The sequence below is a fragment of the Amblyomma americanum genome, chromosome 1 (genome assembly GCF_052857255.1).
Source record: "Amblyomma americanum isolate KBUSLIRL-KWMA chromosome 1, ASM5285725v1, whole genome shotgun sequence".
Lineage (NCBI taxonomy): Eukaryota > Metazoa > Arthropoda > Arachnida > Ixodida > Ixodidae > Amblyomma > Amblyomma americanum.
The window spans coordinates 540,342,772-540,355,484 of NC_135497.1; positions in this window are offsets into that span (position 1 = coordinate 540,342,772).

Below are 12,713 nucleotides of genomic sequence, written 5' to 3' on the forward strand. Positions count from 1 at the left end.
TCTCCGCGCTTTCGCTACGTATATCCTGGCGTAACACATCTAGGCCATCAAATTTTTTTTTAACTGCCATGTACCTTGTCTCCCGTCCCTAATAAATGATTTCCGTTAAGTAGTTTGAAGTTGACTGGCACAGCCAAGAATGTTTCGCCGGGCGAGCGCGTGAAGACACAAGTCCCCTTTATACTGCGAACTGCCTTGTACGATCACCGACCATCGTGCCATGATAGTTTTTCATCGACCGTGGCGATCATTTGACCAGCCTTAACAGGCTCCTTCAAAGGTTAACTAGCACTTGAAGTGGCACTTGGAGTTCCTCTGCTGTTCGGCACTTGTAAATCGAGGTGCGTCAAAAACAAAGCCTCGGGACACGCAAAGCACATAGAGGCGAAGCGCCATAACAAATCGAAACTCTCCTGGCTGCCTGTGGCGCCCCCAAGCATTCGTTTTCTTTGCTTCCGACATTCAGGTTGTCTTTTGTCTGTGTTCCTGGTGTGATAAAAGTGCGCTATCGGTTTTAAAACAATACTAACTTCAATATTGAACCGCGCAACCTTCTTTTGTCAGCCTCAGAGATTCGCAGCTTCCATGTAAAAAGGAACATTCCTCCACGGTGGCGTCTCTTGTCCTATGACGTCATCACGCTTGTACTTGCGAGATTTCCCTGTGGCGGCGATACCTGTGTTTCGGTCCTTGCTATTTTCTACCTTACAAGAGCTTTGTTTTCAGTAAGAGTTGCGTTTTTGTGATCAGGAGCTTGTATTCTATCGATACCAGGCAACCTCAATTTCTCCTCAGTGTCCCTTTAATGCGCGTTTATAGCCTGGCGTAACGCATGCGCGCACTGCACACCAACGTCACGTCGGCCAAAGCGAGACCCTCTATACTCCAACTGCGCTTGACCGGTGACGCGTTCGGCAGCTTAGGCGCACTCTGACCACACTGGCGGAGACTTGGATCATGTCTCTATTTCGCGCCGAGTGCGCCAGCTGTGCCAGCCAGACCAGACTGATACGGTTCCGCGGCGAGGTGCACGTTGTGACATCATTCAATAGCTTCGGTCGTTGGGCGGTGCTGTTCTTTTCGAGCTCGCGGCTAATTTAATCCGTTCACAGAACACATCTGAAGGTACATGCAAGTGGGCGAGAGAACCCGATCCAGTGGACCCTGTACCTCCGGAAACGCAGAGAAGCCGTTGAAGCGTCGGCTTTACTTTCAAGCCGCCTACTTTAAATGCGAGCGCCCTTGAGTACCCATCCGTTTTTGTGGCAAAAAAATAAATAAATAACCTTGCCCTTGCAACCGTGGGAGACCTGGACGCCGTCTTCTGCACCGTGCAACCGCGCCGTTCAAGGAATCACAATCTGTTGACCCCAAAGCCCCGGCAAGCCTCCGATGGGCGCGACGCACTGACCTTGTCCTGGCCCCTCGCGACTCCCCGCACTGGGGTTATGATATTTAATTTGCAACGGCTGCTCATGGCGGAAGGGGGAACGACCCGGTGCTGGTGCAAACGTAAACGAAGCAATGGTAGCGACCCCCGATAGATGCCTTCAACGTGTGGCGGCGGTAGCTTTCATTTTGGCTGCTGCTAGACCGCACCGCTAGCCGCCAGAAATCACGGAGTCTGCGATTACGTCATGTCTCACGTCACTGCGTCCTGTAACGTCATAAGAGTGCGCCGTGATGTCATAAGAGTTCCCGAGTTTGAATCGGAGTGGCGGGAAAAACTTTTTCAACTTCGAATGCAAATTTCTTTGAAATAAATGCATCTTTCGCTCTCGGACAAGCGGCAACAAAGCCATGAAATGCTGAACTATCAGATTTTGCTTACAAAAGAAATTTGATTGAGTTCTCCTCACTGTCCCTTTAATGTACCATGTACAGTCTAGGTCAAAAGTGTTAAGGCTACAGCATTCAGCTGCAGTGAAATCAATGTTCCTAGAATAATTCATGTAGCGGATCATTCAAAACTGTAGTCAAGCAGGAAGCTTCTCTATCGCAAGAAGAAACCTGCTAGCATTTCAAGGTCACTTGGTCTTTAATATTGCTGTAATGGCTCTGTTATGCGGCTGAAGCGAAAAGCCTTTGGCCTTAAGACTTCACCGACACTGTACATTACTCTTGTTGCAAATGCGAACACTTTGCACACTTTCCAGGCTTCCACTGGCATGGGTCCTGCTGCACTATGGAATCCAGGTGTTCTTGCTGAGGTGAATGGCCAGGTACGATGGCTTCTCATATTTAGAACTAGTTTGTAAGCTTGAAATGCTTTTAGCTCTCGTTCTTGGTAACTGCAGGCAAACAATCTAGAAACTGTGGAAACGTATAGGGCTGAGGATCAGTGCACACCTCTCGGACACGTGAAATTTTCCATCCAAATGGCGTGGAGCGGAAAAACATTGCCTGCACAGGAGCCCCAGGCACAATTTGAACCAGTGACAGCTCAGGGCAGCTTTGCTTAATGAACTCTTAGATCACTAAGCCATGACCACAACCTTTCACCTTTCATGTTCTAATTAGCACAGCCTCTTGTGCTAAGATTTAATTGCTGTGTTTTAAATATTCATAATCTTTCATCTGTTAGTTCTGTGCTTCCGAATATTTGGCAGCATTACTTTTGCCAGGGTGCAGTGGAGCCTGAAGTAAAGATAAAAAGGCTCATCTATGTTGTCAAAGGCAGCTTATATGATTGCGCATAAACGTGACCTGGTGGCCCATCGTGCTGCTCACCCCGAAGAAGAGAGCGATGTCATGTTTTATCATTAGTAGCGTTTGCAAGGAAAACAGCCATTTTCGTAATGTTACATATAGGAGTCCTGAGGAATAGGATTTTAGCAGTTTTAATGTGGCAAATACTTCTCTCCCCAATCTGTTATAGGGCTTTATACAAAGCATATGTGCAGCTGTTTTATTGCAGATCCACCTCGGGAGCGGAAATTGTCAGTGCAGAGCGGTGGCGCTGGCTTCTTTCCCAAGGTCGAGACTTCCTGTTTTGCAAGGACGCCACAAAACTTTTGTGGGGTTCCCCACAAAAGTGACGCTCCTTCCTGGTGATGCTCCTTCCCCGAAGAGCCTTAGGGGAAAGAGCGTTCAGGGAAGGAGCATCACCGGCTCAGTATGCCGGCAATTCCTTAAGGCTGGTGGCATGCAGAAGCCTCGGATGAGCTCAGAAAAACTAGCAGCTGTGGGCAGTAAGCCTCTTTTATTTAGGTACATTTCCTGACTGACAAAGGCATTTGTTTATTTAAGTGTGCATGACTTATATACCTTTATTTTACAGAACCTGCATGTCTTCAATTTTGTCATGATTAATACTCTTTCAGATGCATTTGATGCATACATCAAAGCTGCACAAGCTGCCGAGGATGAGAAAATGCGCAGAGCAGTTGAATTGCTACCTGGCGGACATGCTGAGGGACATCAAGTAAACATCGCCTGCACCTGCCCCTGTAGTCATTGACTGTAGTCAGATAAAAATGATAAAATAAAGGCAGCAAGAAAAATTATTTCATTGACTGCAGCCTGGTATTTAGTGCTGGGATGCAGCATTTGCTGCACTGAAGGGTTGCAAGTTCATTCAGGTAGCTACATATTCAGAGGTATTATTAACTGTACACCAGAGTACGTGTTGCAAGGCCATTGTATCCCCATATCGAGGCCCTCGTATCTGTACGAAGGTTACGTGGCCCTCGTATATACGAGGGACGGGAGTGACACATATCCAATAGCGTATATATGAGGCACGTATCACCCGTATATATGTTTCGCTATACGTGGAGAGAATGCGTATGCCATACGAGCACGTATTCATACGACCAGATATGTGGACACATATCCAATAATTGCGTATATATGAGACACATTTAACACATATATACGAGATTTTTCAATAGGGGTGCCAGCCACACCCACCACGGAGCCCAACAAGGGGACGTGACAGCAACTTACACGCAAGTCCTGCCCACGCCTGCTGCACACCTCAACTATAACCAAATATGACGAAACCCAGAGTAGTTCGCCACACAAGGTTAACCCCAGCCGCCCATGAAGAAATGAAAAAACCGAGAAACGACGAGGAGACAGGACAGTAGTCAGAAAGAAGATAGGAAAGTAAAAGGTGTAGAGGAGGACAGGAAAAGGCCACTGCCAATTTTCCCCGGTCGGGCCAGGCCGGAGGTGCCGTCTGCAGGAAGCAGGGGCCAAAGTGGTGTGTTGCCTCCGCCGAGGGGCCTTAAAGGTCCAATCGCTCGGCATCGGCTCAACTACCAGGATCCCCTTTTCCCCGGACACGGCGATGCCACGCACGGCGAGGCGCGGGTGCTCGGGTCCGTGGTGATGCACTGTTCACCATCATCCCCTGCGGGGATGTCCCTGCGGATGCTCGGGAACCCGTGGTGTCGCCACTCACCAACGCCTGCAAGTTTCAGACGCCCCCTGCGGGGACATCTCCTGAGTGACTTAGCAAGGCGATGTCATCAGCGAAACGCTGATTAATAAGGTATTCACCATTAACTCCTATCACCAACTGTTCCCTATCCAAGCACAGGGAATGAATAGGATTGGCGAGATCATGTCTCCCTGCCCGGCACACTCACCTTATGGAATTTTATTGCTGACTTTATAGAGCGCTATGGTATCTAAGCATCGTTTATATAAATCGTCCAATATTTTTAGCTTAGGCTCCTCTAGACCCAGTTCCCGAAATGCCTGCATGACTGCTGAAGTATCGGTTGAATCAAATGGCTTCCCTTAATCTATACAAGCTACATATAGGGGTTACATAGACCCTGCGCATTTTTCTATCACCTGATTGATAGTGTAAATAGGATATATCGTGGAATATCTTTTATGAAAGCCTGCCTAATTATTTAGTTAAGTGAAGACTAAGGTTGTCCTGATACTATTTGTAAACACTTTAGTAGATACCTTAAAAGCTGATCGACATGTAATTGTTCGAGTCCTTGACGTCTCCTTTGTTATGAATTATTATGTTGGCGTTCTTCCAAGCTTCTGGAACGCTGGAGGTCATAAGGCACTGCGTATAAACGGTGGCTAGTTGTTTTGGCACAATCTCGCCTTCGTCCTTCAACAGATCTGCTGTTACCTGATCCTCACCGGCTGCTTTCCCCCTTTCCATTGCTCCTAAAGCTGTCTTTACCGCCTCTGCCGCTCCTGTCGGAATTTAGCATTGCTGCGTGATACTGCTTATCTGGCTTACATCCCGATTACTTTGTCTACTGTATAGGTTTGTGCAGAACACTTCGGCTACTTTAGCTATCTTATACATATGACTCATGACATACTATCACGATCGACAGAAACTCGAACAATGCAGCGCCTGCAAGCTCCGCTGTTCGAGTTTCTCTTGATCGCATTTCTACTCCAGTGATAACAAAAATACTCTATAGTCGTCCGTAATTCATTCCAGGACGACTCTAACGTTTCTTTTGTACCACCGAGGTAAAAGCGCGATGAAATTAATTTTGCTTCTTTCGATCGTAATAGTATATCGGCTTTTGTCCTCAACGCTTTTAGGCCACCTCTGCTCTTTAGTGCATGCTTGATTGACACTTGATAACGATAGAGAATAGTGACGGAAGAGTGGTAACAGAGAACTGCGGGACGTTCTCTAGAAGTCGACCAACCGGTGGAGGCTGCGTGTGTCCTGGCACTCGAGAGTAAAGCCCCAACTCGAACACATCCTAAGCGTACGCTGAAGCCTGTCTGCGCATGCGCGAGCGGGGCGCAGATATCTGCATGTCAGATACCGGCGCCTGCACACGGGCGCTCGCGCGCGCGTCGGTAGCGGGTTCCGGTTTTTCAATTGCAGGGCCGCTTAGCGCTCCGTACTTTTCTTCATGGCTTGAAGCTCTTCCAGGTTCCGCAAATTTTTTTCGAAAACTTTCAGTTTCTTAACCTCTTGTGCTCACGGCTTTTCGTTCTTTCAGTCGGCTCAGGGGGGAGGGGAGGGGGAGGAGTGATGGTTGCAAGAAACCTTCCTGTAAGTCACCTTCCCTGAAGTGTTGCAACTTGACCATTATAAAAGGTGACATCTATCCATGCTAGATAACGGCACCAGCGCACGGCGCGTCAAAAGCGGGGTCTGCTTCCAAAGACTAATTCCAAAAATTACTATTTGATGATTAGAGACAGAGATATTACCTGAAAAATGTCTTCAATACTGCTCGCTCCGGGAGACTCCACTGCGACATCTTTCGCTGGTCTGCGCCTCAGATCTGTGGGCGAAAAAACCAGCATGCTACAGCACATTCCAGCGTTTATGAGCAACGCATTCACCTTGCCTATATTTACTGCCACAACACTAAGGACGCATGGAAGTCATCGTTACGATCAGGCGCTGACATTGTTATGCCAACGGCTGCAAGGCCCTCAACCAATGTAGCCGCCGCGGTGGCTCAGTGGTTATGGCGCTAGGCTGCTGACCTGAAAGACACGGGGTCGATGCCGCCCGCGGTGGTCGATTTTCGATGGAGGCAAAATTCTAGAGGCCGGTGTACTGTGCGATATCGGTGCACGTTAAAAGACCGCAGGTGGTCGGAATTTCCGGATCAATCCATTACGGCGTCCCTTATAGCTTGAGTCGATTTGAGACGTTAAGCCCAAATCGCAGCCGCAGCCTAGTGGTTTGGTCGCCCGCGTAAGCTGCGGGAGGGGGGACGTCCGAAACCCACCGGATGGATACCCACTGGACGGGTACAGGCGCTCCCTAACCTGGCGACCGAATTGTTCAGGGGATGCTGTCCTGGGAGAGGCTCCGCAGATCCGGCTACGCCGTTCAGGGAGATGCCCTATTTCGAAGACCCGCCTTAAAAAGGTGGCGCAATATGCGTTTATGTGCTTTCCTCGTGTTTGTCTCAGTGGCGTTTAAGTGTAACGTGTTAACCCCTCTCAAGGGGGATGCCCATGCCAGAAATGGCGGTCAGAACCGCATGGACTGAAGCCGCGCAGCCTTTACGCAAGCGGAATCGCATATATAGGCCGCTATACCATGCGCTGTCCTGATACCGCTAACAACCTTAGCAGGCACGGCCGGACAGACAGCACAGGCGAAAGCCAGCGCGTCGGATCCTGATAACGTGTCTGCCGAAGGAAGCAATGTAGGTACAACACAGACAGAATGCAGAAGCAGGCGAACATGTGAGCAGAATTTTTCAGCAGCCAACCATCACACACACTATGTGTATGCTGTAAATAGATGACAACCTGTTGTTGCTGCTCCAGCGATACAGTTCAACACATGCACTACCTGGAGCTCCACTGCACCAGGAGATCGTGGATCTTGCAAAGAGCAGCGAACAGATGTTCCTAAACGTAGTCCTAAACATTGTTTACGTCGGAGAGACAAATATTGGGACAAAACAAAGCGAAAATGTCTCAATAAGCACAAACTTGCATGTTGGGCCAGACACCTGTCAGCGCAGGCTGCGTATATCAGGGCAATGTGGTGTTTACAATCCCCGCTGACAAATCACCACAAGACTTGCATGCGCGATGTGCACAATCACATTTCATGATTCGGCGATCAGGAAACAGCAAGCGCAAGACAAAAAAACAGAAGAAACCAAATCATAAAGTAATGCAACAAATAAGCCGCAAATTAGGTCGCGCGATCCCACCAGAAAATTAACGGTTTTAGTGAGCATTAGCGTCAGAAATCATTTAGTGCTTTCTCAGCTTTGTAAATGCGGCCAGTGGAAATATGTGGGTCAAAAAACGAGCATGTCTTCAGCAGCCACACCCCGCCTATTTAAGAAAGACGATATCTCCCCTCAAGAACTGTCGGACCATGATTCTTCGGTCCTCGGTCCGTAAGTAGCCCGTCACCGAGTGGAGACGACTAGTAGCAAAGGGATGCTTCTAGCTTTAATCACGCATTCAAGAATTATGCGCACTCCAACAGCAACGAAAGCGCCTATAACCGCTCGCACCGTCAAAAACACGAAAGTCTCGGCAGACCCTGGTTCGGCTTACCTGACCGCTTTTACAGCAGCTGGCCTCAAGACGCCCGTTGCTTCCAGCACAAAATGCACACCGCTCGCCCCTCGAAATACGTTTCATGGCGGAAAATCTTCAAGCGCCGACCAATCATTAAAAAGGATGGCGTTTCGGCCCCGGCTTACGGGGGCCTTGTTCACAATGAAAGAAAGACAGGAGTGAAGGTAGGTTATATATGTTTCATGGTATGACGCAACAGCGGGAGTATATCGGGGGTAGATTGCCTTCGTTGCGATTAAGCGTGTTTGCCGTCGTCTGAATATAAAAAGATTCTAGGTAAAGCCTTGTCGTCTTGCTCTTTTCTTTTCCGATTATCTTCGCGCCGTCCCAGTCGATGTCATGGCCCTCGGAGATAGCATGATCAGCCAGTGCGTTTGTTGCCACGCGCTTGTTCTTCACATCATTTTGGTGCTGCTGCAATCTTTTCCGAAAATCACCTGTTTCACCGATATAGACATGCTCACAATCAGCGCAGGGAACCCTATACACGATGCCCGGGAACTTCTCTTTCTTTATCTTGTCTTTCACTGTAACCAACGCGTGTCGCAGCTTCTGCGTGAGTGCATGTGCGACGTCGACTTCGTACGACTGGAATATGCGGGATAAACTTTCACTTACTCCGGGGACGTAGGGTATCGGAATCTTTTTCTTCTTCTCTCGCTGGGGTTGCTGTGGCGGCGGGTGAGCTAGGCGATTCTCGGATTTTTCAATAAAAGAACTGGGATAGCCCGAAGCCATCAGGTCGCGGCGAACGGTGTCCAGATCTGTCTTTTTCTCTTACAGCGTAGAGCAGAGGTTCTCCGATCGGCGGACAATCGAGGCAACAACGGACTTCTTGTGACAGGTCGGGTGTACGGAACTGAAGTTGAGGTACATGCCAGTGTGCGTGTTCTTCCGGAATACACTGAATGATATTCCAGGGCCGTCGCGTTTCACCAGAACATCCAAAAAAAGCAGACGGCCATCTACTTCCTCTTCCGTGGTAAACTGTATGGCCGGTTCCATGCTGTTCAGGGGCAAAAGGAATGTACTCACAGCCGATTTCTTGATTATGCAGAAACAGTCGTACACATAACGAAGAAAGACTTTCGGGCGCGGCGTGAAGCATTTAAGGGCGCGGGACTCCAGTGACTCCATTGTCAAGTTCGCAGCAGTGACAGAAATTGATGCTCCCATAGCCGTACCATGAACCTGTTTATATATGCTCTCCTGGAACTTGAAGTAGGTGTTGGACAAACAGAACTGAAGAAGTCTGCTGAGGTCTGGAACTTCAATGGGTGTTCTTTCCGGTAGGGTTGCATCCGCCTGGAGCGCATCTGTGCAAATCCTCACGGACAGGTCAGTGGGCACGCTCGTAAACAGTGACTTCACGTCAAATGACACCAAAATTTCGTCGTCTTCTATAACCATGTTGCGAACCTTTTCAATGAAGTCGTGTGAGTTGTGCACGTGCGTTTCGCTTTTACCGACCAAAGGGGAGATAACACGATGCAAATAGTTCGACAGCTTGTGAAGCGGGGAGCGGGTTTACTCGACGATTGGGCGCATTGGGTTGCCTTCTTTGTGGATCTTTGGCAGTCCATACAGAGCGGGAGCGGAACCATTGTGGCAGAGGAGGAAGTAGTAGAGGGACTTGTGTTGTGGCGGGACAAAGGAGAAGGCGTCAGCCAAATGTTTCTGCAGGTCCCTTTGCACCTTTGCAGTGGGGTCCCGTTTAAGTGGCAAGTAGGTTGCCTCATCTTCCAGCATGCTTGCAATCTTGTTCACGTACTCTCGTTTGTCCAAGACGACCGTTGCGTTTCCCTTGTCCGCGGGCAGGATCACGATGTTCTCATTGCCGCGCAATCTTTTTAGTGCCTTTCTTTCTTCGGGCAAAAGTGGATTAAGTCCTTGATGCCGGTTCAGCTTGGACAGCACGCTGACGACACGTGTGCGTGTCTCGTCGCGGCAGGAAATACGTTTCAGCACCGCGCAGCGAAGCCCCCTCCTGTCTAGTACCTGGTCATGTCGCCGGTCGTCTCTGTATCACCGACACACCGGCGCGCCATCTAGCAATATCTCTTTCAAGGTCATACATCATCCAGATGTTCGCTCCGGGGCCCAGAAACCAGCAATTCGTGTGCCGCTGACAATTTCGCAATCACGGTGGTCATGACCGCGGCACTTTTAGGTCTTTTAGGTCAAAGCCGACACACTGCAGTCAGAAACAACCCACTACGTCGCTTTTCCGCAGCCGAAAAAAATAGCACCCCACTCCGACTTCTTTTTCCAACATTTTTCAAATTTCAAGTATTCGAAAAAATTTTCATATAAATTTTTCAAAACAAAAAAGTACGAATGCAAGTTGTTTTTTTCGCTCCGGCAAACCTAGCAAGATTCCGTATGCGCGTCAAGAATCTTCCGCGGGCGCTGTGTTCAGCGTCAGATCTTGTAGGACCGCTCGTACCTAGCCTTGACGACGTCAGAGTCGGGGAGCGGGTTAGCCCTGCTGACGAACAGATAGTCTGCACACTGCAGTCGTAGTGCCGTGCTAATGTATCTGTTCTGAAACCTTTTGAGAAGTTTGTTGGCGCTAAACTCTTCTTATGCACGAGGTTCGCTATCACTTTCGTGGGCTCCGATTTTGAGTCTGTTTTGGCCGTGCCCAGTGCGGCCTGCAAGCGTATGTGTTGCTTTAGCGTCCTATTCTGTTTTTAGTACCTCCGGCTTACATGCTTCCCACAGCGCAGGCATACTGGAATCGAGGTCCGGAGCTGATTAACTTTTTTTAATTTGTTTAGTCGCTGTGGAAGGTCTGCCTAGAGCTAATTAATCAAGAGTCCTAGAGATGTCACCTGTCTAAAGATACAGACAGACATTTCATTATAAATGTTTTTAAACAGCCAAATCGCCTTGCAGAGCACACACTAGGTCACCTGCAAACACCACACAGTAACAAAAAATAGCTGGAAATAAAATTCAAAACGAAAATGCGAAAACAACATCCAAATAAAGCAAAAAGCACATCAATAAAAGTGGCGACTGAAGCCAGTGTGTGCGTGTAATCGAACGTTGAATTATAGGTAACTTGCAAACGAGTTATTTGAATAATAGCATGCATGTCAGGATAAAATGTGTCGAACAATTTGGCGGATTTTCTCTGAAGCACAGCAAACCACAGTGACATCAGCAACTGGTCACCGTCAACGGAACCGCGCACATGCAACTTTCTGGAAACATGCTTGTCACGCACGTGTCGCCTGCAATGAGGATACGCATACTGAGTGCTGCTAAGAGAAAATCATACTCATAGAAACAAGGGCGGCCATTATAACACGAACCATGAATGTGAGCTTCCGGTGAACATTTTCAATTCTATTGCTAAAGCTGCCAGAGACGTTATTCCAGGCTATACAGATGCGAACTGTGAACGTGATACCAGGACATGTGGTATTGCCTTGAACGGGCACTAAACAAGATTTCTGTCTGAGACTTGACTGACAGGGTAGGCATACCTGTTAGCAAATATGTCATTTTTGGTGAAAAAGATGCTTTCATAAGGCAGAAAATTGCGTAAAAGCAAGGTGAACGTGGCATCGCCACTGGCAGTTTCGCGCAGCGGCGGCGAGTAACGTATTCAAGTGCGAACACTATTTGTCCGTTTCAATGGGCATTTACCATCGCAATACGAGCAAAGCAGCGTGGCGGGCATAGCCGACCTGTGCGTAGGGTTTTGTAAACAAAACAGAGCAAAACGGACGATGGAGAGACAAGTTGGTAACAACCACGAGCGCTGAAGCTCTCTCCTCTCAATCTGTTCACTCAGTTTGCATCAAGCCGTTGTATGCAGTAAGTTCAAAACCGCAAGCTCTCAACGACGTTTACGCTGTGTGTGCTTGCTACTTGGCCGGCAGAGTAACGGAGGCAGGAGTCGGGCGGTGCACATAAGAATATCTGGAAGACTTGCCAATCCGCAAGGTGGAGCTCAATGCGGGCATACATCGTTAGGAAGCAGGAGTACGCCGCAGGGCTCGGTCTTGTACCCCTATGAGGTGCACAAAATATCCTCGGAGGATTTGTGAATGCTGTGTGTCGACAGTGGGGCGCCGGACAGCGGAGCGCTGCTTGTGGCAGCCCAGCGTGGCGCGTGTGCGCGTGCGAAGAGTGTGTGCGAGGCGACGGCAACAAAGAGCGTGGCGAGCACGAGGAGCGGAGAGCTCAGGTGTCAAAAAACCGAGGTGTAAAAGAAGACAGCGCAGCAGAGACCTGGGGTGAAGAAGAAGAAGATCGGGTCGTGCAAGCGTGGAGGTGGCAGCCGTGGGACGTAAGGCCCTTGCGGCCGTGAACTCCTTTGGATCACCGACGGAAGCCTACTGCGTCCCTTGCAAGCGTGGAGGTGGCAGCCGATGGACTGAGGGTCCGCGCCACCTAAAGGCACTCCTGGATAGCCTGCTTTAAGCCTCCGGCCTTTAGGGCCGCCGTCGACGGGATCTGCCTACGGTTTTCCTGCCGCTGCCAAGTTCTTCGGACTGTTGACTAAAGACCACCGGCGTCTTCCTGCAGTTTTCACCCCTCCTAATACCACTTGGCTCTATTTCGCCTTCTTTTCCGTTTCTTATTAACTCTTTCCCTTTAAATTATATATACGGCTTCGTTTTGTTTTGTTTGATGTATTTGTTCTCTTGTTCGAACCTGCACGCGATAGCGTTTCCCTTCGG